This window comes from Cyanistes caeruleus, chromosome 1 (genome assembly GCF_971803275.1).
Source record: "Cyanistes caeruleus chromosome 1, bCyaCae1.hap1.1, whole genome shotgun sequence".
Taxonomy (NCBI): Eukaryota; Metazoa; Chordata; class Aves; order Passeriformes; family Paridae; genus Cyanistes; species Cyanistes caeruleus.
The window spans coordinates 77,365,036-77,391,659 of NC_141701.1; the positions used below are offsets into that span (position 1 = coordinate 77,365,036).

At 37.7% G+C, this 26,624-nt stretch overlaps 1 protein-coding gene across 11 annotated transcripts in view; it reads right to left on the reverse strand.

The window, feature by feature from the left end:
* The window catches only part of CDH18 (cadherin 18), a 438,213-nt gene that overhangs the window by 219,113 nt on the left and 192,476 nt on the right, over positions 1–26,624 (reverse strand). For 2 of the 11 annotated variants that reach the window (XM_086898504.1, XM_086898462.1), the window contains exon 1: positions 14,553–14,764. The exons of 6 other annotated variants lie outside the window; for them this stretch is intronic. The gene's annotated coding sequence lies outside the window, so the exon portion shown is untranslated. Of the gene's footprint in view, positions 1–14,552; positions 14,765–15,014; positions 15,356–26,624 lie in introns of those variants that run through there. 3 more of the 11 variants (XM_086898482.1, XM_023922140.2, XM_023922141.2) reach the window with 2 other exon arrangements.

Consider the following 26,624-nt stretch of genomic DNA (forward strand, 5'->3'; position numbering starts at 1 on the left):
GCCCCTTTAGATATCTCTCTAACCAAGACCAATCATTAAACACAAGTAAATGTTGACTGCTACACAAGCTAAAAATTGTCCTCTTGCAAGTAAGGAAACGGCAAATTCACCTTCTACTTGGGCTCCAGACTCATGGTCTAGCCAAAAGTATGTGCTTCCTCTCTGCTTACTTCAGATAAAATTTATTCACTGCTCATTTCATAACACCTAGAAATAAAAAAGATCTTACTGAGATAGCATTGGAAATATTCATTTAACATAGTCACTTTCCAGAAACTGGATTAGGAGTTGTTTGTAGCCCTGGTTCTGTATAAGAGATCATAAATTTCAGATGGGAATATCAAAGGCACTTGCAAAGCAATGTTACTGATGTTAACTCAGTAATTTTAACCCTTCATGTTAGATAAAAGACAGGCTGTCATTAATTAAGACCAGAGAGATGCCATTTCCTTTCTCCATGGTCAGCAGTCTGTAAAAAGTTCAAAAAGATAACACACTGCTTCCATGAAAGAAATAAGAAAAAGGAAAGAAAATGTTAAGAGTAAAGGTAAGAGTGAAGCTTTGACTTTTGTAATTTCTGTCTGAATAGAATACATTCTGATTTCTATGCTGGGAAGAGAACAAAAATCCAAATTACCTTTTTCATTCAAAAAAGTAGAAAAGAAGTTAGGTGTTTCTAAGAGGCACTACAACAGCAAAAATGATAGACTGTATGTGCTGCTTCCAAGAAATAGAAACATTTGATTATTTTGAAGTAGCTGGCCAGAGCTGGCAGTTGAACTCAATTATGATTCTATCAGGTGCCAGCTAATACATTCAATATTATTTCAGAGCAGATGAAATATAGTAGCCCATGCAAATAAGAATGGAAAGGCCTCTCACTAAGCTGATGCTGAGCTGCACTTTGCCCATGAACAGGTCATGCATTCAAGATAAAAAAATCTAATGCATTAAAACTAAAGGATAAAATCAACTTAGCAGAATATTATAGAAGTGCCTTTGTTTTTGAAACACATTTCTGCAGAACTTAAAGCAGAAAAACGTATAACATGGTATTATTCTCTTTGTAAAATATCACAAATAATTAAAAAGATTATATTAATGCAATGTCTGCATTGTTTTCTGTGTCCATCTGCAAGAGACCTTTTTTCTCTACGCTATTTAGCATATACTGAGAACAGATAATAATAAGGTTGTTTGAGATTTCTCCAAAGGTTGCACAATGCACTACACATGTAACATTAATTTAGGATTATCAAAAGCTGCAGTAAATATTAGGAAATTATTAAACATATACAGAAATGGAGCAGCAGAGTTGGTCCTTTAGGGAGGCTGATTCTTATGCTTAATGCCAGGTAGGCCCCAACCCACTAAGAGAAGCCCTGCAGATTAGTATTTTATGCCAGGCCATGCTGTAAATTATTGCTCTTAATTGTACTGGCATGGCGCTCAAGGGGAAAACTAATTCTAAACTCAGAGAAATCAGAGGAAGGACTTTAATTCTGCTCTACTAAGCAAGTGAGTTATCTTAGAAATTAAGGAAATATTTTAAGCACACAAAGAATGTTTCTGTCATCATTATTTTCTAGAATGATCTGTTGTCCATCTGAGCAATTTTGTTTCATGAGCTTAAACTTCCTACAGATAGTACTCCAGTGACACACAAGTCTTGGTCCTCCCTGTCATCACTTTTTTTCTGTATCTTACCCGAAAATGACATAAATATTTTGTTTCACCTTCACAGGTTCATCTTTTCCTTTGGCCCTAAAGATGTAAAACTGTATAAATCAATTCTGCTCTTGCCATTATGACAAACAAGTTACTTACCCTTGTGCTCCAGCTCTTCAATTTTTCATCCACTTATGCTCTTGCCTCCCCACAAATGCTCTTACCTTTCTCAAAACTATGTATTTTTGGAAGAAGGGTACTTGATTTAGTAATCAGTGCAAGTGAAAAAAGTATCCTTTAAAAATGGGTCTCTCTAACCTGGTTCCTCCAATTACTGAAGTTTGAAGTGGAGGTTCACATCCAAAGTGACTAGAAATGAGCACTTAATAGATGCAATGCATTCCCAAGTCAGCGAAATACAGTGCTGAGGCCTTAGAACTGAATTTATCCCTGTGAAATCACCAATAGCTCCGTAGAATTCTACAGATTGCTATTTCTAAAAAATAGCAAATGATAAAGTCAACACTTACTGCAAATAGGACTGCAGAGTGAGCAAAAAGAGCGAAAATGTAGGTTGAAAGGACTTTCGGAGATCCAAAAAGTTCAGATTCCTCCCCAAGGCATGGCTACCTTCTAAGTTTTATTGGGTTGCTTTTGGGCTATGTCCAGATGAATTTTAAAAATCTCTAAGTCTAGAGGTCTCTCTCTAAGCAACTTATCCCAGTGCTTAACCTTGCTCCCTGTGAAAAGCTATCTCTCCAAATCCAAGAGGAGTCTGCTTCACAGACACTTGTGGTCACTGTCCCCTGCCCTGCTGCTGTGCACCCCACAGGGGAGACTGGCTCCGACCTGTCTACTGTCAGCAACTAGCTCCCTGCAGTGCCCTTTCTCTTGTCTCCTGGCAATACAACCTCCAGAACCTCCCACTCATCACTATATTTTCTTGACCTCCTTCTTGTTTTGGAGCACTGCAAATTTGGCACAGCTGTTCCACTGCAGCGGAGGAGGAGACTTCCATGCCACAACCTTACTGCTGTGCCTGTGTTTCCTTGCTGTAAGGGCACTTTCCACTTGTAGTTCATGGCCCATCATATCCCCATGCCCCTTTCCATGTAACTATTGTCAGCACAACTGCATCATTGCACTGGATAATCCCAAATTAGATGCAGAACTTCTGCTGAACTGTCTGTGTGAAGCATTTTTATACAGAGTTTTAAGACAGATACTCTTGTCCTAAGGACAAGCCTGTCCTTAAGCCTAATCTAGACAAGACAAGTAGATGAGGCAGGATAAAATAAAACTGTTCAAGAAAGACAAGTTATTGAAAAGAAGGCCAGTTGAAAGTTTTGGGACAGATCCAGAGGTACCATGAAGACAAATGCAAATTCAGGAGCTTCTGTTCAAAGTGTGGGAGACGTAATTGAGAGTCTCAAATGAAGGAATGGGTGATAGAAATAAATAAAGCAATAGTATTAGAGGACTACCTGACTGTAAGGCATAAGAATAAAAAATTGATTGAAAGCAAAATAAGATTATGTACAACCTTAGGCCTGCCACTCATGTCTTCATTCAGCTATTTATTTTTTCACTTCTTTTCAATTCTTTCACTTTTTTTCAATTAGCAACATCAAAGATACCATAAGCCACTTTAGGTACTAAAAGGTCTTCAAAAGGAAAGGTAGTACTGCAGTGTGTCTGTACTATCTGACAAGGAAGAGTTGAATAAACCTCTACTGCACTTGAACAATGAGAAGTGAAAAGTATAACCTTAAAATATAAGTGATGGAAAGAAATAAGCATGTGCCTGCAAGGAAATCTCAAATTCATCATCCTAAGCTTTCAAAGACAAACTTTAAACAAAATGGAGAGAGCTGAAAATACCTATTCATTTTGCTTGTGAGAAAAACCAATCTCTCATGCCTTTAGGCAGTACAGAATTACATGGTCTTTTGAACTGAAAAAGTGCAAACTGTAGAGGATCAGACTGAATAAATGTTAAGATACCAGTCTCACAGGGCCTTTGGGAAGCTACTCAATAACAATATTTTTGAGATGTCACACACAGGAATGGTGTATTTGTTGTATTTATAAACAACCAAATAGAAATGAAGGGATGTGTATGCAACAAGGAATACTCAAAGACAAAGGAAATATCTTAATGGGAACTTGTAACACATACAAAAAGACCCATAATTTTAAGGCAAATTGTAAAGAAAGAAGGCAAAACAAACAAGCAAAGAAAAAAAAACACAAACCACCCAAAAAAAACCCACACCAAACTGATAACTTTCAACTTGGCTATGCTATAAGAAATAATAATTGATAAAACATTATTCTATTTCAAATGTTAAAATGTTGGTCTGATTAGTAGGCCTCTTTTCCCCAGTTTATGTAAAGATTTGACATGCAGAATTCATTTAGTCCTTATTGCAAGAAGAAATCTTCTCATCATAGAAAAGGCAGACGCTAGCAACTGGATGAGGAGCAGTTTCTTAAATCTGTATTACAGCACTACTGTTACAGCTGTTGCAGACTTGCAGATAAGAGTTGTGTCCTACATCCAAAAAATGAAATGCATATATATGTCTGAAGAAGGCTTTTTGAGTAAGCTCTCATGTTGACCTCGTTGCAAAGACCTGCCTTCCTGAAGACAAATTTTTGGTGTACTTTATTCAGGCTACAAGAATGGTGGCAGCTGTGCAGAAGCTCTTAGGCTCTGTGGCAAGGTTAATACCAACAGAATCCACCTCCATTGCAGAAGTTCTTTCTGTGCTGTTAAGCAAAAGTATCAATAAAAAGCTGAGGCCCTTGGCTGAGGATCTCAGTATATCTTAAGGTTGAGATCCAACTCAATATGCAAATATATTTTGCCCTGGTGAGCCAAAATTAAGCAGAAGATAGGTATAATTTTCAATATCTAGTATACTGCTTATAATATCATAAAAAGTATTTACAGACACTGATTATTTGGCCTAAGCCTGTAATCCTCTTTAGGAGTAAGATATCTACTGCATAAATATCTTCTTGAGGGGGGAAAAAAATCAACTTCTTTATGTGGCAACCTGTAAAACTAAGCACATCTTCTTGTGAAAAGAAAGAGATAAGAAGGCATAAAGGAGCTGACTCTAATTGGCACCTTTCCTACAATAATCTGGAACAATATTTCAAGAGCAAAAAACAGGTTTAGTCATGCCCTTCTTTTCTTGTATCATATGTCAACAAAAGGTTTCAATCTCTTTCTTAAATGACATACTTTTATTTCCTTATTGAATTCTTTATTTCACCTTTTTTATCCTTTTCTTTCTACACTTTTTAATCAATTGCTAAAATTGGTCAGAAGAATTGCACATCAGGTACACAACACTTCCTTTTATTGGCATGAGATACATGGGAGACAGGAGCTCAAAAGGCCAGTCATTATGTGCAGTCCGTAAGCTATCATTTCCTGCAGACAATGCATGTTCACAGTTATAGAAGGAATGAAGCCAAATTTGATTTAAACTATCCATTTGAAGTTCCTTGTTTCTGCAATTATTTAAAGTCCATATTTGTTCCAAATATAATATTCTCTGTAGTCAGGACTCTACAAAAATGTAGCGAAGAACTTGGACCTTTAACATAGCTACAGCTAAAATAAAGACAGAAGTGAAAATACAGAGTGGGCAGTAATGAAAAAGTCATTAAGAAGTGTAAAGACATAAGGGAAAAAGATAGGAACTGGGAAGACAAGAACTCAGCAGGATTAACAACTGCCCCATCCTCAGGTGCCATGGAGGTTCACAGTTCTCTACCTGAGTGGTAGCTGTCTGGTGATCAGGGACTCAGCAGAACCTCACATTGAAGCAATCAGCCATTATAACATTCTGTCTGGGAGTAGCTTACCTATCTAATGTTTCTATCAGAAAATAAATAATTGCTGTGTACTCATAAATCCAGAAAATTTCTATTTGCAAGTCCCTGCGGATGGTAAGAGTTGTTCAGATCAATGTGACACAATAGAGAAAGAGTAGAGAAAAGAAAATAATGATTTGATTAAAGAGTTATCTATCAGTTTGAATTTACTAATACTACAGCTTTTAGAACAAGAAAATGAAGTTGGCCTTCAGGTTTTGCAAAAGATAAACAATTTTGCCAATTCAGAAAATCGATTAATATTTTTAAGTCTCAATGTTGATAAAAAAGTATTTTTCAAACAGCAGCCTCATTTTGAATCTATGGCAACATCACGAAAGCATAGAGAAGAGTGAAGTGTTTCCTTTAGGGCTAACACTGTATGTGGATATTATGGAAATGTCATTATACAAAGCTTTGGTGTCACAGCAAGATCCACAGCAAGATCAACAGCAATCCACAAAGATTGACTAGACAGACTGACAGGCTAAAGACTTTGTCTACAAGTCAATTTGTATGACATTCTTTTTCCAGTTCTCATTCTCCTGAATACAGTGCAGTTGCCAGAATGCTGACAATCTTCAGAAGACAAAAAACAATTCTATACTGATGTGCCTCTAATCAGTTTGCAGCTGCCATAAACCTACTTAAATATTGACTAATGTTTTTCAAAAAATATAAAACTAAATCTAAAAAGTGCAGATTTAGAGGCTGGGGGCAGGGAAGGGGGTCAAGTACCAGATGACATTAATTCATGAGCTTTAGTTTTAATAAATTCATTGACGTCCCAAACAAAAAATTTACAAGCTGCCCTTTAATAGTAGAGTGTTTTAATGAAACAACTCATCTTTTTCCTGGTATAAAATATGAATGCTAAATATACAAGCATCTAAGTTTTGGGATTTCTCCAAAGTTAAGAAACGTTCTGCTCTTGAAAGCAAAATTATAGCTGTATGTTGTAAAAAGGTATGTGCTCAAAAGTCCAAAATCTTCTAACAAATCCATTTAAATCAATCATGTGCATGGAAACACTCTTCAGTTTTGCTCTGTTAGGGAGTCACAACAGTCATTAAAATATATTAAGCTCCACAATAAATAGAGCAAGTGCTCATTATAATATAATGAGTAGATTATAACACAATGGTCCTGTGGAGGAAACTCACAGCATGTTATACCTCTTTTTCATTAAAAAAATATAAAAAAGAAAAATTCCAAACAAACATGAATAGGGACATCTCCTGTCTCAGCTCAGAACTAGAAAACATACAGGTAAGTTGACATGGCATAGCATAGCCAACACACTATCATAATGTAACAACATAAGCCAAACTGGCTTTAGTAGCACAGTAGGCATTAATAGCTTCAGGAAATCAGTCATCACCTGACCTATATAGTCGGAAAGAGCTCAAGTTCATCAGTCTTCAAGACACAATGCAAGGCTACATAGTCAATTGTCTTCCTGCTGGATTTCCTTGACAGGTATTTATAAACCTCCTGAATAGGTTTTCATCTAGGAGGCTACTTTTCAAAGGTTCTTACAAAAGAACATCCCTCTGGTCATCTTTTCCATTCATCTGCCTCATGGCTAAAGAAAGATTATCAAAATTATGGTGCCCTATTTTTCTTCCCCTGCATCCAGCCTGTTGCTCTTCCAAATTTCTCTGCTGGAGAAATTTCTCAGATCTGGAACTTGACAAACCTTCCTACAAAATGACATAGCTCTCTAATCCAGCAGAAAATTAACCTCGGGAAAAAAAAAGTCCTAGGGAAAAGCAGCAACTTGTTGGCTGAATAATTTTGCATACATTCTTCATAAGCTTCCTTATGGTCTCTGGTGATCAGTTCTCTGGTAACACATATCCATCTACCAAATCCTTCTTAACAAGAGGTCTCTAACATTATCCTTTTCTCTTATAGTTTAAAACATGGTTGGTATTAGAATGATGAAGTTGTTTGTGTGGGATCTGAGAAATATAAAGGCCTCCTCCTGAAAATATGCATGTAACATGATCAATCCCCCTAAACCTAAAGTCTGGTTTATAGCAGACAAGAGGCATGCACTGTCAAGCCAATGCATTTATGTCCCAGCAGCAAGTTGGGGACTGAACCACAGCACTTGGTCAGCTCTGGGGACCACTCCCTATGTAAAAGCTGTGCACAGTCTGTGTGCCCATGATGTGCCTGCTAAACACCTGGGAAGATGTACCTGCTGCTTGAAGGGCCTTGTGGCAGCAGGTCACATCATCTGTGCCAGGATCATAACTATCTTCCCACTCTGCTGCCACCTGGGACAGTTCTGGTGCATCCACTCTGTTAATGCACAGGGAACTGTATGCCTTGGATAGCTGTCCTGAGAGCAGGCAAGACAGCAAACAAACCCAGTTTAGGAAGACCTTGTATGAATCAACTGCTACTGTGAATACTCTGGAAGTCTTTACCTGATACTGAAAGCTTTACCAGCTAGAAATGTTAAGTTCCACTTGAAAAACATGCTAGTTTGCTGGTTGTCTTGCCATTTTCCAAAACCACTTAGAAGAGTTTCTAGCACAAGGCTCCACAGGACTTCAAAGTGTTAGTTGTGCATTCATTGAAAATGAAGAAGTATAAGAACAAATACTATACTTTTCCACCGGTTTTCTTGAAGAAGTTTCTTAGATGGTTCATAACTTAAAAAAACAAAACCAAAAAAAACCCAAAAAACAACTAAACATACATAGCTAAATTAACTGATTATTTTACACCTTCCCTCTTGCAAATAGAAAAATATTTAAGATCTCTGTAGCCTAAATAGTCAAGATAATAACTCTGAGCTCGAATTCACTAACATGAATGAAAGAATTCATGCTTCAATGAACAGCAAATACATAACAAATTTTCTTCATCAGCAAAGTGTGTGGAAATTGTATGTAATAAATGATGCGTAGCTTTTTTCTTGATTTTATTACTCCACCAGTAAGAAACCTTTATATTTGTTGGAAGATCAAATGTGAAACATACACAAAATAGTGGTTGAGGACTGTAATCCAGACATAAATTACTGTCCCAGTATTTTTAAGTATTGTCAATTGCCATGAGCAGGTAATGGCTAACATGCTACAATGCTCATATGCCCTAGTTTTATTTCACCTCTCCTGAAAGCCAAGATTTTACATTGAGAACAGTCAGCACTTCCCAGGTGCTAATACAATACATCAGTGTTAAAAATACCTTTCTACAGTCAAATTAAATCTTTCTCACTATTGAATGAATTAAGCAGCTACCTCCCTTTTAGCAACTACTCTTTCCTTCAAATATGCACAAACACATGCATACACACTCCAACACCCTGAAAATTAATAGCAGCATGATTGGCCTGACACTGCTGCTAAACTACTACTTTTTTCATTAATTATAGGAAGATTCTCTACTGAAGGAGCACTTGTATTTTATATATAGAACAGAACTCAGTGAGACAGTCTCAAACCTGCCCCTGAATATCTTAAATGCTTGGCTTGCAATTATAGAGATTGTATTCACATTGCTGTTTTTTAAAAATATTTGTTCTATCAATTTCATATCATGAACAACGGAACAAGACAGAAAGTTCGACTGAATACAAGCCTGAGAAATTTCATCCCAGTATGAGGTGTCGTTTTAAGCCTTCTTCAAACAGCTTCCCAATACATAAATGCTTGTAAAAAAAGTAAAGTAAATGTAAAGTAAAAGACACAAGAAGATCATTTCTCTGGGCAAAGTATAATTACTGAAAATGAAAGCAACCATAGTCTCTTGAACCAAAAGTTTTTACTTCACAGCTTTTGTACCACCCAGCAAGAACGAGATGTAAAATAAACAGGATTCAAATCCAAATGCATGACTGTTGTAGAACAATATACTACTGATTTGGTTAAGTTGACTAATCATAAAATTCAAATAAATCATCGCATATAATAATGAAAATGCACATTCCCATCTGTGAACATAAGACAACTTGAGCCAAAAAATTGCTCAGTCTAGTGCCACACAATGTTACTAGTAATTTTTACATGCTTTTAGTGACCAAACATTATTTTTTTAAAAAGGTTAATGTTCATTTCTTTGTACCTTCTCAAAGAATACGTGTGTGTATGCATACTATATATGCACCCATAACTGTGCTGTAAGAGCTTAATGGCAATTAATAACAAAACAACACAGTGCATGATGGAGACACTGGAACAGGCTGCCCAAGGAAGGTGTCAATGTTCAAGGCTGTGAGTAACCAGGTCTAGCAAAAGATGGCTATGCCTGTGTCAGGGCATAGCAGGTTGGGTTAGATGTTCTTCAAAGACCCAAACTCTTTAATTATTCTGTGAAACACCTGGAAATACCAAAATGAGGAGTCAACCAAATAAAGAGTTGGTTGTTTTCAACAGGTATACTGCACAGGGAGAAGACATGCTAGGAGGTATTTAGACTACCTATACTGAAGCATGTACCTCTATACAGCAGGGAGAGGAAGCTATCTCCAAAGAATGGTTCAAAGCAATTGAAGTACATTAAAAACTTGAAGATATCTGATTTGTAAGTGCCCAGTTCACTACCCCCATCTAAGAGAGAACCTGAATGCAGAAATGGCAGAAATGGCAGAAATGGCAGAAATGGCAGCTCCCACTTCTCCATCCAACAGACTGTCCTAAGGAAAAGACTGCTGGTTGTATCACCTCACTTATCCCATCTGTTAAGTCAAGACAATGTGGCTGATCCCTCTTGTAAAGCAATTTCAGGGTTCAATATTACAGTAGACTGTGCAGTACTACAAAGAACAAAAATCTCAGATTTTTGATCAAAGAACAAAGATCCACACTACAGTCATGGTAGTTATGGTAGAAATGCAGCTGGTACCTCAGCTAGCTTGGGTATTTTTACACCACATTTCACAAACAGCCTTGAAAATTTGTCCTTGCAAGCACTGGATAAATTATACTGAAACCTAGGTAAGGTGAAGTGAGAATGGAATAATTTGTCTGTGACCTAAATATACTCCCTTTTGCCAGAAGATCTGCTTAAAAGAAGCAAGCAATTTCACAAGGAGTGGGGAGTAAAGTAATGCTTTGTCTTTTCTGCGATAACAAACCCAGCTTTAACTCTAGTCAGGTTTGAACAAATTCTAGAAAAATATAAATGACAATTGCCATCAAGAAAAACTATTTCTTACAGGCCTCAAGCAACTGCTGAATGTATTTTCATTATATAAGGACTGCAGATGTGCAAATGCTACCGAGTTGCTTGTTGGTTACTTATAAAGCTACGTGACTATGTTATTCTGGCTGTGTTCAATCCACAAAGACACAATTTAAAAAAAAGCCAAACCCCAAAATGAACCCCTGAAATATCAACTTCCTCCACATAAACACAACCCTTAAATAGGAGATCAGCCTTATTCACTCCTTTCAAATCTCAGTCTGGCTTATTTTAAATTTTGTTGATTATCTTGGAGCATTTTAAAACCAGTTAAAAAAAAAAAAAAAAGAAAAAAAGTAATAGTACATTACTAAAACCATCTTTTAAAAGATTTCAGTATTAACTGTTTTTCTGATAAAACCTGGCTTTGAAGGGGGAAAAAAATCTTCTTCTGCCAATTTTTGTTCTCTCTTATATGATCCATGATTTGTTTAGCTCTCAATTCAGAAGCTTCTTAAAAATTGCACTTCCATTCTTTGAATTTCCAAATTCCATGTAGCTTCATTTGCTGGAAATGAATAGCAAAACTGTGTGTAATTCAGAATTGAAGGAACACAGTAATAGAGACAATAACACTTCAGTATTAGGTTCTGTGATATTTTTTTAAAACAGTATCATGCAATTTTCATTCTTTACATTTATTGCGCAATGCTCATGTCATACATGAAGTTGTAGAGTGCTTTAGGGACTTGTCCAAGTCTGCCCATCAAGAATGTGATGAAGTTTAAGTGCTTCATTCTGATTTTTCACCAGACTATATACATACTAATTCAACTGCAGCTCTACTGATCATGGAAAATAAGTTTTCCACTATAATTAATGCATATGAGATGTATGTGCTGGATTACATAGACCTTTGTAGGCTATGCTGGGGTTTTCATATGGAGTTTCTTCTTATGACCTTCACAGATGTATCATCTTCCTCTAAGAAAAGATGAATAGAATCACTTCTATAAATGCAATCACTTTATGTTTTTGGGGGGTTTTGCTATGTATTTTGTCCCCTTCCTGCCCTGTCAGTTGCCACCTTTATTTTGCATTGCTTCTAAGCAATGAAATTGTGCCCCACGGTGTCATGATGGTTGATTTAGGCCCCTTTGCAGGACAGGTCTGCCAGGGCTAACTAGCTGTTAGCTGTCCAAACAGGAGCTCATGTTCATCTGCATGGAACAGATGACTCACTGGTATTTAGCTGGTTTTATTCAATCTGATAAGACTGATAATTTTTAGCACTAATTATATTAAGAGAAATGCAGCTCTTAACCAGGAGCAGGAGCTATAGTTAACAGAATTTTTCATACCTTTCAAGTTTCATTTATCAGCCAGAGATAAAGGTTGAAAACTTCCCTACAACCTTATTGAGAACTAGTAATTAAATTGCTCATATTTTTAATGTTTAGAGTTCAGGGACAAAATTATTTACAAAAAAAAAACCAAAAAAACCCCAAAAAACCCCAGAAAAAAATAGAGTTACTTTTATATACAGATTATTCCCTGAAGGGTATTATGTAAATTTTACGCACCACAGGAATGTCAGTTCTGGTGCAGTAACAACTGTGCCTCTCTGGCGTGCACACATGCACCCTCATACACTAATTTTGGATGTTGAAGACATTTATCCCCAGTTGTTTTATAACTTTGCACATGTTCACCAGAACTACTACCATGAATTAGCACAGCATGCACCAATGAAGTGGCTGGGTTACAGCCTCTGCATTGCAGGACAAAACCACTAAACATTTTTAATGTAGGTAGTAAAGAACAATGCTCTCAAATTAAGCTACTGGAGGAATTAAGCTAGACAAAGCATGACAACTTTGATTGGCCTTTTGTCCTACTAGCAGAGTCAAAAATCCTATTCTAGGAAGTCTTACAGGATGTTCAGTACCTGCAAGTGGAAAGCATTTAGTTTTGAATCTCATCTGTAAATGGTTCAGTCAGCAGCACAGTGCCCCCTAAGCCATGCTTGTGCACTGGATTTGCTCCATTTTAAAGGAAAATGCTGTCTGACTATTTCCCCAGCCAATTTTTAGAAAAAGCAGGTAACAGTGAATGTCTTGGTTTGGTTGTTTTCTTGATTTGTTTTGTAAGTTTTTAGTTGGATTGTTTGTTTGTTTCCTGTTTGATTGACATTTTTTAATCAGAAATGAAAAAGTTATTTATTGTAGTCCTTAAATAGGATGATTAGTAACTTTAACTACAAAAGAAAATTATGACATTGTTTCCATAGGTAAGACATTAAAAAAAAAAGAGCCACACCTTAATTTGCATTAGGTAGCTATACCATACTATGTCTTCTTCAGAAAAGTATGAAATTAAATGTTCTGTCAAAGGCAGTGAAGTAGGTTAGGGAAGCTTTTTGGTTATTTCTCTAAATCTTACCTTTACAGTTAGGTAAAATGCCAAACATGTGCCAAACTTTTAAAATAATTTTATATTTTCCCTGAAGACTTAATATTACTCAGTAGAAGGACAATTTATGCAGAAAGAAGGCTTCAGTGTTTTCACACAACTGTGTAAGGTTGACTGCAGCACAGAAGTAAAGATTTGTAAAGGAAGGAGCTATGCCTAGTGTCTCAGAAAGAAAAATACATTCTGTACCTTGAATATAGGCAGTGATTTTATCACCTGTGCTAACTGAAGTCATAATTTCACCTATGTTTTCCATTATATTTCTTTTGATCATGAAAAACTAATGGGGCATTGATGCACATGAAACTGAATTTATCCCAACTCCTAATCTGAATGATAAATTACATTAAAATATAAGAAATGCTCACACTGCTTTACAGAGATCCAGTCAGAGAAATACATGCAGGCATGTTTCATTGTTTGCCATGTTTCATTGGCTTCTGTACCCTGTCCTCCTTGTATCTTGTCACTCATGTACACAAAACAGACTCTCACAGGCACACACAGATGTACACACACACACACACACACACAGGTTCAGGACTATGTTGTTTTCAAAGATACACGTTAGCAAAGTCATCCTAAGGAACTCCTTGCTTGCCAGAACCAGTTCCAGACCACTGACAGTTCCAGCAGTCAAAATGTGGTGTGAACTAAAGACACATAATAGTTTTTATTCATTAGGAAAGGTATTATTGGGGTGGGCTAGGAGGAAATGAAGAGAGGATTTATTTCTGCCTGTGCATTATTTACAGTGCCCTTTACACAAAGTAAACTTAGGTGACTGCTTAAGCTTTAACAAGAAGGTAAAGGTAAAGGCAGGAGGTCTTTTGCTGCAATTTCAATCCTCAGTTATCATATATAATGTTACGAACATGGGGGAGGGGGGGGAACCCAAAACCCTGAAATTTTTATTCAAATACCAAGCTTAATGTTCTTCACGTATAGTTCAACATGGCATGCTGTTTTATTGTATAAAAGGCTCTCACATATTTGAGTTGAGCTAAAGAATCTGCCTGCCGTCACCATTAAAATGCATCTGCACATTATCCCCATAAGTTAAGGAGCAGAACTGTAGGTATTACGAACACGGTCACACACAAACACATACACAGAGCGCCGCTACGTTTCTATGCCTGTATTTTGCAGGTCCCTTTGCAACTGCCTCGGATAAGCAAACACGTTTCTACAGCACCACAAGGGTAAGGCTTACGTACCAGCGGCAACTTTAACACAGAAAAATTACAGGTTGTGCACCCACTACGACAGCATTACTGCACTAAATATTTTGCGCTACTTAGAAGGCTGTGTTAGCGGCACCTCCGTCCAGAAATATCCACGTTGCCACATATTAAAGTGTCATTTTATTTAAGCCTTACCTTGGCTGACTTGCCCTAACTGGTGACAAGGCACTTTAATTTATAAGAAGCAAATAGGGACTTTTCGCAGTGCTGGCGGCACAGCTGCTCGCCGTCCTCAGAGAGGCACCCGGCCCCGGCTCCGCATCCCTCGGAGCCCCGAGCCCCGCGCCGCCGCTCCTGCAGCGCCGGCAGCCCGGGCGATTGGCCGCGCCGCCCGCCCGCCCCCGCCCCGCTCCGCGCCCGCCCGCCCGCCTCCCCTCCCTGCCCGCCCCCGATCCTCTCCCCTCCCCGCCTTGTTTTCCCCCTTCCCAGCACTTCGGGGACGCAAGCAGCCTCCTGCGCGCAATGGCAGACCAGGGCTAGCCCCGGCTCTCGGACAGATGCGCGATTCATCCATCCATCCATCCATCCGCACACCGATCCATGCATCCACCCGTTCATCCAATCGACACATCCATCCATCCGTCCGTCCTCCCGTACCGATGTACCCGGGGCGTTCGGGCACAGGGATATCTTTGTCCGGTAACTGCGCGGCGGCTGCGAACCCCCCTGTTCGTGCTTGAGGTGCAGAAGAAGGACGGCTCCAGCTTGGTGACAGCGAGCCCCTAAATTCGGTGCCGGGAAGGGGGGCCGGGAGCCGGGAGGGCTGGGCTGCCGAGCGGGGCGGGAGTGCACAGAAGGGGCGCACCACCGAAAGCGGGCAGCACGGCACTGCTGTGGCAAGCCGGCGATAAATTTTCCTATTTCTGTGCAAAGTCGTCACAGCCTGCTAAACATTCCTCTGCCGGCTCGTTCATCAGCCGTCCACATGGTCTGGCTGTAAGATTCAGCCTGAGTGATGCCCTTTAATGCCGCCTGCCAATCCTGGTGGGGCACGGGAGGTGTCATTAGCAGCCTGTCCCCTACCAGATCAGCCCCACTCCTGTAAAGATTTCCTGCCCTCTAACACCCCTGCATTCATATCACTACACCAGCGACTGTAAGTTGGTGGATAATTTGTGGCCTTTCAGGATGGTCTGGATCATGGCGAGCTGGCTGATGCGAAAGTAATTCAAATACCTGGACCTTATATAACATCTTTACTCCAAACACATTTTATTCGGAATTAAGATTAATGGCATTCTCCTGATTCAGGGTTTCAGGAATGGGGCAACCGTGTCAGACTCTGCTTACCCAACCTGCTAAAGCAGAGTATTAAAAATGTAATTAACATATAAGTGAAAGCCCTGGCATATTCCCTGCTGGTGCAAAGGAACCTTGCTTCTAGCCAGCAGGACACGTACCCTGGAGTGAGCCATGAAACCAGAGCGTGCTTGAGTCCCAAAGCTCCATCAGGAAATGACAGGATGAAAGAAAAGAAAGCTACTGCCTTTTTTTTTTTTTTTTTTTTTTAATGTATTATGGGTCAGAAGCAGCATCTGAAGTATAAATGATAGGTACCCCGTGTACAAATGATCTAGATTTGAAAAGCAGAGCTGAAAAGAGTAATTCTACAATTTAACATAACCAGAAGGGAAGCTGTTACACCAGATTAGATGGAAAGAACAACACTGCTCACTGAGATCACTTGGACTGCTGGATTTTGAGAACTTTTCAAACAAAATTGCTCTGAGCTGCTCAGCAATATACATTAAAAATTACTTTGCTAGCAGGATAGGGAATTGAAGGCAAGAAGCAGCTAGTTGTTTGAATTTGGGGGATGTAAGTTCTTGGAGGGAATGAAATAGAAGCTGTTTCAATTTGCTATTTATACGTCCTCTAGCTTGCAGCTGTAGCACATATGAATCAATGCTTTAATACACAGTCTTCAGAGTGTTCTCTCTCATGCAACTTCTGTTAGGTTGTGCATAGCTCAAGATTCAGACAGATCTCATGATCTGGGGGATGGGCTGCTTCTATCCAGATGCTTTCACTATTTTGCTGCACTATGGCAGAAGCAAATTTTTAATCTTCTTGCCAGGGAAGTAGCTGTATTAGTAACAGTGAGGGAGAAAAAAGGAGGAAAAAAAAGGAGTGAAAAGACACGTTTCCTTTCATTCTCTTAAGGTCCAGACAATTTAATGTGAAAACAAATTCATGTCAAACCATTCTCCTAAGATTCCCACCTCAGTGCATAAAGTGAAAGGGATAAAATATAGGGTTACCTTTCAGCCTACCTACCCTTGGATGAAATGCTGCTTAGGTGTAACAACCCAGGGATATGGCTGAAAACAAATAGTTTTATTTTAAGGTCTTTTCTCAGCAATTTCCAGTGAGTAAGTCAGAAATATGAATATTCACCAGATACTCAGAGCGTATGTCATCAACTCATTTGTTTCTGCAATAAGATGTTTGACAAGCAGAGGGAAGTCTTGATGCTTCAGAAGAGCATTTAGAAGGTGAAAATCTGCAATTCTTTCTTTATATATATATAATAAATACATGCACATGCATTTGTATTGACATATTTCAGAGACTTCTCACAGGCAGGAGTAAAGAATATCTGTTTAAAGAGATTATATCCAGTATTGCAGACTAATTTGATACACAATGATCAAAGTTTTCTTAAGAATTAAAAATTATGCCATTTCAAGGAAAAAGCTGACAGTTTGAAAAAACTAGCCTCAGTGAACTCTGACATTTCTTTTAAGCCTACATTTTAAGACTAAATACTGAGATTTGGTGTTACTGATGTTAGGTCAATCCTTTCATCAGTTTGAATACTAAAAGAATTTGAATTTGTCATGGGGAAATAAAGTCTGATGAAAAGAACCTCAAAATGAAGTTACTGTCTGGGACTGCAACAGTATTCCCAAAGGAATTCCAAGGAAATGTGGATAGAACCCTTGAATCATTGTATGTATGGGTCTTGCCTAAGGAATCCAGCAAACTTACACAATTCTAGCAGAATATCAAAATACAGAACTTTTTCAAACACATTCAATAAGGTCCCTTCCTAGACTTGAGAGCTTGTGACAATGATTACAGGAGTAGAAGAAGGGGCTCTTTTTGTCTCTTCTAACTTGTGGACTTGCTATTTTTAAAAGCAATACTGAAAAGGACATAGACTAATTATAAAGGAAATATATAGCTGTACCAAAAGTAAACTAGTTTTTACAGATTAAAGAAAAATATTGTTTTGCTGCTCCAGTTATTAAGTTGTAGAACACACAAACACAAAACCAGTCTCTCTTTGGGGGTGCATAATATGCTAAACATGAATTGATTGTCCTGCAGGTAACTGCTAGAGAACTTACCATCCAGCTAACATTCAGCCAATTAGAAAAACACTAAGTGACTCATTGATACATAAAGTAATGAAAATTTCAGGTAAAATTCCAGTTATAGATTACAAAGTTCCTGTACACAAGATAGATACATGAAGAATGGTTAAGATCATATTGGGATAAGGATGCTGCCAAGTTTAAGTCCAACTCTTTCTTTTTCTTAAACACGTGTACTCTAATAGCTGCAGCTGAAGAAAATTAGCTCAGTTGCTGCCAAGAACCTCTGCTCACACGCTGAGAGCAGTTGCACTGGGAATTTTCATGTTCTTGTTCAAAAGCACCAGGGAATAACACAGTAACCCGTACCTCCAGCAGCAACTTCTCAGTCTACAAAAAATTACAAACCCCATCCCTTTTTCCTAGATTTGAAAGAGCGAAAACCAAGGATTCTATCATTTCCTGCCACAAATTTCACATTCACAAATCATTATTTTTCTTCTCGGCTGCAGTGCATAAGAACCAGTCCCAGCCATATGTCTGAGAGCACATTTGACACTCCTCACCAATCTCTGTTTCTTCTCTTAGGAGATGAACATTTTTATTTGCTGAGTTAATAATAATTATTCTTACAACTACTAATTTATGCAGAAATTAATTTTCTTAAAGTTTGGATGATTTACTTATGACAGTTCCTTAGAAACGATCACCCAATAACAATTGGGCCTCAAGTTTAAAAGCATAATATGTCAAGTTGCATATAAAAATAGTGTATATAGTCTGATGATGCATCACAATGGGAAATAATTGACTCACCACATAACTGGTCTTTCTATTTCAAAGAGGACCAAAATGTAGTAAAATGTAAAAATGCAAAAATAATTTTGACATCAAATGCATTTACAGCATTGTTACATTTCTATCTCTAGATAGCTAACAGAAAATCATACCAAAGTAAATCATGGCAGTCAAAGTTTTCATTTTCTGATTCATAACAGTGGGACAGAAATTTTTAGCTTGTCTAGTAAATGAACATACAACTGAGCTATCTTTATGTTCCTAATGAAGACTCTCTGGAGCTTTCTCATATCATGCCTCTTTTTTTTATTTTTAATTTGGTAATGTGAACAAATATTCAGAGGAAATAGGGTTAAGACAATTTATTTTGCATATGGTCTCTCTGAATATTCTTAAGGCATGCATTTCTTCTTGAAAATTCAAATAGTTGATTAGAAAAAGTAAATTTTTAGTGCAGGTTAGCAAATTCTACACTATACTAATTGCAGAGGGAATGGCACTGCTGATACCGCCTTGGCTCCTTCTACACTAAACATCACTGGAGTATTTTCTAATAAAACAACAACAGCTGTTCCTAGATATATGATGCCAATAACAGTTGCCACTCACAAAAACCTTGTGATAATATAGTCACTTGCCTTTAGTATTCCATGAAACAACAGGCAAAATATACTGACAGGACTTGGAGAAAACAACATAATGCCTGGCATTTTGCTACATGTTACCATAAAACTCTGAGCTTCAGTCCATTTCTGAATGAAGGAAAGATAGTAAAAAAATAAAAAGGACCACGAGAATAGCATGATCTGTCAGTCTCTCAGTCTCTGCATGGAAACAGGCAAGAAAGAAGATTCAGCTGAAGGCAGTGAAGAAATTAATTTAGACATTAGTAGATCTTTCTGCTCATCCTGTGTAATTTCACACTAATGTTTATAATAGACACCATTCAATCAAGAAACTTTCTTAATTGGGGTGTTTCCTAGGAAACTAATACAATTGTCTAATTGTAGATCATTCACTGACCAGTGTAAAATGGGATATGTTCTAGTAACTATATAATGTTCATGTATAATGGATGGCATTTTTGTAAGTTTAAATCTGCCAATTAAATTATCTTGATGTTTTTGAAATTAATATAGGCAAAAATAAACCTTTTTCATACACAGACTGGTATTAAATCCTCACAGGTCAAGGTTCTCTCTGAATTGTTTCAAATGGTTATTCAGATACTCTATATAAAACATCAGATACAACTATGTCCTATTTCAAATTATTAACATTATATTTGTGGAGTTTGACTCTTACAGCTTGTAGTGAGACACAGTCTTCTTTCCCACTGTTACAAGAGCTTTAATAAATTTTTGCTTAGAGGTAGGAAAATACTAACAAGCACAGGCTCCTGGGACAATATAAACAGATTTTCATAATATCATCCAAAAAGATATTATTTCTGGGGCATATTATGTATTTTTATCTTTACTAAGATAAAGAAATTGCTTCTTGTAAACTCAGCCTTCAGTAGGCTAACAGCAGATCAAAAAAAGGGAAAATGTAAAATGTTACAAGATGATGATGCAACTTGTACTGAAGTTGGAATATCCTTTCCATTGAAACCATAATGCTGAAGATACATGAAGGGAAAATTGGATAATTTCTGATATAGAATCTTCACTGAAACTTAACAGTCCTTCTGTGCTGCATCCTATACTCCCTGTACTATAGCTGTATATTTTCTACTTATTCATTTTTAGCACTTCTTTCATATGAAGATTTATACAGATATTGTTTTGCTTCTTCCAGAAAGGATCAACAGCCAACAACAACATATTTAAATATGTTTATATTTTCGTTTTAAATATATGCTTATAGTTTCATGCTGTCAGTGGACACCACTGTGAGGAGCCTGGTTTCCTCTTCCTTACCTCCCCTGCTTCATCAGGTATTTTTACATTTTAGTAAGACCTCTCCGGAGCCTTCTCGTCTCTTGCCAAACATCACCAGCCCTCTCTTCACCTGAGAAGGTGGATGTTCTGATCCATGAACGACATACACAACTGTTTGCTGCACTTGCTCTAGTACATGCTCATGTGTTGGGTGCTGGGGGGTTAGGGATGGGGCTCAGCACTCCAGATGGGTCTCACCAGGACCAAGGCATTGGGCAGTTTCCCTTAAGCTGCTGGTAATGCTCTTGTAATGCATTCCAGAATGCCGTTGGCCTTCTTTGTCACAAAGGGAAAAATTTGCACTATATTTTAGTAGTCATGTTTTGTAATTATATCTAAAGCTAACATAGGACCAAAGTTGAATTTTGAAATTTGCTGAGCTTTGTAGTAGAGCTCCTAGTTGTTGAATCACCTATAATTTATGGGACAGCAGTGTTTAATACAGGGATGTAGTCAGTTTATGTCAAATCCCAGTGGTTCTCTTGAATGGATTGATCTAATTTCCAGTTTGAGTAAGAAAAAGGATACATCTCTGTTTCTTAAAGAGGAAGAAACTGAGTGGAAGAGAAGCAAAGGATAAACTTATTGGTCACATCCAAATTCTGAAGGCTTGGATTGACAACATTTTTATTTAGAAGTGTCAAATGAGAAAACAAGGTTAAAAGCCATATAATGCTGTCCACAGTGGCACCCTTCAGCACTGCATCTGACGGGGGTTCTACCCCATAAAGGCTAATGTGTAGGTACAGCATCCTTCCTCTTCTGTAGTACCTAGCCTTGTGTGTCTATCCCCCTCCAGTGTGCTTAGCACAAGTAGTAGATCATAAAATTTTGTTGAAGGTTTAAAAATTCCAGTGGAGATAGTTCTCTGGCATCACCAAGGTAAAAGCCTCTCCCTGCTGCCCCTCTGTTTCATTCCTCTAAGCAGGCAATAAGAAAACTAAAGAAATGGAAATGAGTCAAGAAAAAAGTTGATTCTTACTCTATTTTTACGTAAAGAAATACTGCTGTTCCACAAGCCAACTACATGCTTCCATGTAGGTAATGGCTGTAATTTATTGAATAAGACCACCATCTATTGGAATGCTTCTCAGGATGTCCTTTTCTTTTGCCATTTGCTTATTAGTGCCCACTGTAAATAGTTAGAATTAAGAAAAATCAAGTTTATGATTAGTATGATCTGTTTAATAGGCCAAATAAGCAAGAAATAATCTCATGTTAGATGGTGGCAAACAATGAAGCAGAGACATATGTTTGTTTTGTTCCCCAAGCATAAACAGAATAGAGTTTCCCTGACTAATAAATTTACTTTCAGTTTAATTAAAACAGAACATTTAGTTACATTTCCTCTGTTCTGTCAAAGAATTAAATAGATAAATGGCTAGCAGGAGAAAAAATGACATTTTCTTTAGTGCTCCAACTGCACTCATAATGGATTACTATCCATCTGTTCACTAAAGGTGTAGGAAAGGCACATCATATAAAGCCTTATTCTCTTAAAAAGGCTTGCTAAAATACTTTGGTATCCTGTATCTTTCAAAATGGAAAAAGGTTTTTCAAGAAGTAGAATCTGTTAGTTCTCTTTTGGTATAACATTAGATAAACTGTTGTCATTGTTTTAGTCTTCTGATTCTTTCTACCATTAAATCAAAGCTCCTGGAGAGTGGCTCCCCTTAAGGAAATGATTGCAATGGCAATTCTGTAGATTCTAGACAAGGAGGAACTATTAAGTAAACAGTCACATGCAAGACAAGACAAAAGACTCCACTCACTTTCTCTGGTAGTAAGCTTAACAACTGAGGTTTGATTGATACTTATAGTCCAGGAAGGTTCTAATTTTGCTTTACGAAACTGAAGAACCAAATTATCAGCCACTTCCCTTAGTATTTTTCTTTTCTAACTGTTAATGGCTCCTGTGTTTGGTAACTCAGTTTACTGTCTTTCACGAGTTTTAATGAAAATATGTTCCATCTACTGATAAAATGCCTGATTCTTTCAGTCATTTTGGAGGTGCATAGATAACCAGAGAAATACAAAATGGGGAAGGATACATCTAGCAGTGTTGAGTGGTGTAACAACAGGGAGCAAAGAGACGTGGACCCCCTTACGTCTTCGAAGGAGATCAATTTATTGCAGAAACCACCCCTCTTTTATACCTTTAATCTCCACCTGCCATAGCCAAAACTTAACAAAGGAAGAGCACCCATTGGCTGGCTCAGCTGCTCTCCACACAACTATCTCTTACCCCCCAGCCGACTTCCAGCTGTCCAGCCTTCAGCTGCTCCTTCCCACAGGGTTGTCTGGTGAACATAAACCTTCAATAAGTATAACCTCATTTCCCACAGACTGAATGACTGTCATAACTGGGGAGCTACTCCCTGCTACAGAATAATTTTAATAAACTGAAAGGTTTGGGTTGGAAGAAATCATCTAGTTTAAACCCCCCTGCCACAGGCAGGCATACCTTCAGCTAGATCGTGTTCCTTAAAGCATCATCCAGGATGGGCTTGAACACTCCCAGCAGCAGGCATCCACAACTTCTCTGAGGAACCTGTGCCAGTGCCTCACCACTCTCCCAGTGAAGAATAAATCCAATCTAAATCTGTCCTCTTTTATCTTAAAGCCATTGTCCCTTGTCTTAGTACTATATGCCCTTGTTATAATTTCTGTGTGTCTTTACATACTGGAAAATAGCAGTAAAGTCTCTAGAGACTCCTCTTCTCCTGGCTGAACAACCCCAACTCGCTCAGCCTGTCTTGGCAGGTGAGGTACTTCAGTCCTTTTATCATCTTCACTGCCCTCTTCTGGACTCCCTCCAACAGGCCCATGTCCTTATTATTCTGGTGTGCTCAGAGCTCGGTATTCCAGACAGGATCCCACAGGGGTAAAGGGGAAGAATCACCTTCCTAAACCTGCTTGTCATGTTTCCTTTGATGCAGTTGAGGATACAGTTGGCTGTCTGGGCTGCAAATGTACATTGCCATCTGTTAAACAAACAGAGAAATTCTTCAGCAACTGAAAAATGGCAAACCATGATCCATTTTCCAAAAACAGTAAGAAGGAAGATCCACAGAACCACAAGGATGGTCAACCTTACTTGCATCCCTATAATTTATAGAGCAAGTTGTCACCTAAATTTTTTTCAGGACAGCAGCCTGACTTGTATTGGCAAGTATGGATTTACCAAGACAAAATTTTGCCTGACCAAGCTGTCCTTTCTGATGAACCAACTGGATGTAGACAGCAGGGCAAATACCTACCCTCGACCCGAGTAAAGCTTTTGACACATTCTCTCCCAATATCCCAAATATCCCCCTAGTCATACTAAGGACTTTGTTGGTTGGATGGAACATCATGGATGGTAGTGAAAGTCTGGCTGGACTGCAAGACTCTGTGTGTGAATCACATGTATCAAGAGTCAGTATTGGTCTAGACACTATTTAGCATCTTTGTCAACATGAACAATAGGACAGTATGCAAGTTGACAGATGAAACTTCATTGGAGGTTTCTTTGGAACTGCAAAACTAAGTTAGATATCTTAAAAACAGACCAGTACTTCCTTCCTCCTTTCCTATATTGACAACAGCAAAAGCATTTTGCACGTTAGTCATCTATAATAGCTTTGCACGACAGTCACCCCGTGAACCCAGCCAGTCTCATTTCTCATGTGGTAAGAAATTCTGTTCTTAGTTGGCTGTGCTAATGACCATTAAGTCAAATTCTTAGATATATAGGATCTGCAATGAGAGAAAAAAAAAAAAAAAAAAGCAGAAATATTAATGTATTACTAAAAGGGCTGGACTTACCTATATGGATGCAAATAACAGACTATGCAGTAGGAAAACTACTGCTTTTATAATATTAATTTCTAGTGCAGTAGAAAAGCATGATCTAAACTCATAGCACTATTTAAAATTATGATTGATAAGGAAGAGTTAACCAGGTGTTCCTTAAAGAATTTTTAAGATAAAAATATTTAACAATTTTTTCAAAACTAAAAGTTTATTTACTCTCTAGTTCTTTTTAATATAGGGCTATAGATCACTGATCCTTTCTAGTTCTTCTAAATGATTCAATAGAAGTGGAGCTTCATTGTTGTAAATGAAAACTCAGCATGCACTATGCATAAATTTATGCATATAACATTTCACTGCCTGTATTTTAACTCTTACAGTATGTGGATTATTGTGTATTCAGATTGTTTAGAGCTTATAATAGGTAATACAATTTAATTTAATATTAATTTGATTTTGGCCTTATATGCTATGTTGTACCACTTCTAAAAATATGTTTATCAGTGGCATTTAATAGAATCAGTACATCACCATTACCTATGAATAGGCAAAAATCGATCTCCAGCACTGTTCTTTTTTGTCCCAATGCAATATTAGTATTAATAAACAGACATTATTAAATTCCAACAGAGACATTATTAAATTTAAGGTTTTATTTCCGTGTACAAGACCCAAGTCCTTGAATATGCCCTTTAATTACTAATGTATTTTTTGATTTCTTTGTTTCTGCTGTAGTGTGTTTTTTTAAGCCTATCTACTGTAAAAAGATTCATAAGTATCACCAAAGTTGAAGATAAACCACTCTTTACCTAATGCTAGCTATTAATGTGCTTCTGTTAACTTTATGGAAACCTAAGTTCAAAGAGCCTGTTACAGAACACATTTTCAAAACTAGTTAGGGGACAACTCAGACTTTTTTGCCTGGAAAGTGTACAATTTCTCTGAAGTCCTGATATTACTGAGGGGAAAGAAGAAGGATCCAGAAGCAGAAACATTGCTCGAGAGCAGCTGCCTGTCAAGGTTGTCCAAAACCTTTCCCAAGCCTAGAGGGGGAAGCCAGATGATGTACAAAGTGCATCAGCCATCTGCACTGACGTGATCGAGGGCAACTGCACACCTGAGGGCAGCAAGGCACACAGCAGTCACACAAACTGCTGGCACTGCATGCATTACACCAACCACCACAAGCTAACCCAGGAGCAGATACACACAGAGGAAAGATGCTTGAGCATCTATAGCCCATGTCAGGGGCTTATACTTGGGAGACGATGATTGATACATAGAAATTTTCTTACATTTTTTTTTTTTTCCTCTTTTTTAACCTCATCACACTTCTACTTCTCATGAGTAGGGTTTGATCCTCATTTTTTACAATGGAAAAAAACTCTTAGCACTTCTTGCTGAGTTACATTTATTTAGTGAGTTCAGCAGTACAACAGAACAGGGAAACAGGCAGCCCTTAACCTCTTTACAGGGTGAGCAAGCACTGGGGATAGCTCTGGAAGGGAGAACACATCAGAAGGCAAAACCATCTGGCTTTCAGATCGGCAAAAGCCAGCCCCAGAACTGATAGATATGATAGCTTTAAACTGCTGATAGCAAGGAGAAGCATTCATATAAATGGAAGAATTAAATACATCTACGGTCAACTTAAAAAGCCTTGGTAGAACAAGAACAAGATTTAGGAAAAGGGAATTCTAATTTTTATTATTTTTTTAAAAAAAATGTCTCGTTTCTTTCACTACACTCCTTCCTCAAACAAAACTAGTGATATATAAAGCAAAAACCTTTTAGATAAAACCAAAGATTAGTGCCTGATACAGATAAGAGAACTATTTTATTATTAAAGCTACCATCATTTAAGCATTTAAAGCATCTTAAATGCAACTAAAGCAAAGTAGTAACTGTATAATAATCACACAGAATACAGGAAAATCTGCAAATAAAACCCCCTACTGAATAGTTTTTTAAAAAAATATTTGTTTTTCAACAAAAAATTTGCAGTAATACCTGAAAACCAGGTTTCCTTCTTAGCTATACTGAAGACAAATCTTATATTCTGCAATGGAAAGAAAATCAATCATCTGTACACTGAAATTGGCTGTGGTTTTGAATGTCTTGTATGTTATATGGCTTATCAAAATAGGATCCCATGTCTTCACTGCTGATGTGATCTTGTGAGTTTCAAAAAAAGAAAATTATCGAATAGACCTAATTATGAAAAGAATGAGCAAGAAGTGATGTTTATTGATGCATAATATGCCAAAATTTAGGACTGTTAAACTGATGACTCATGTCAGTCTACTGTGACTAAAAAATGTTAATTTACTTGTAAAATAGATACTATTTCA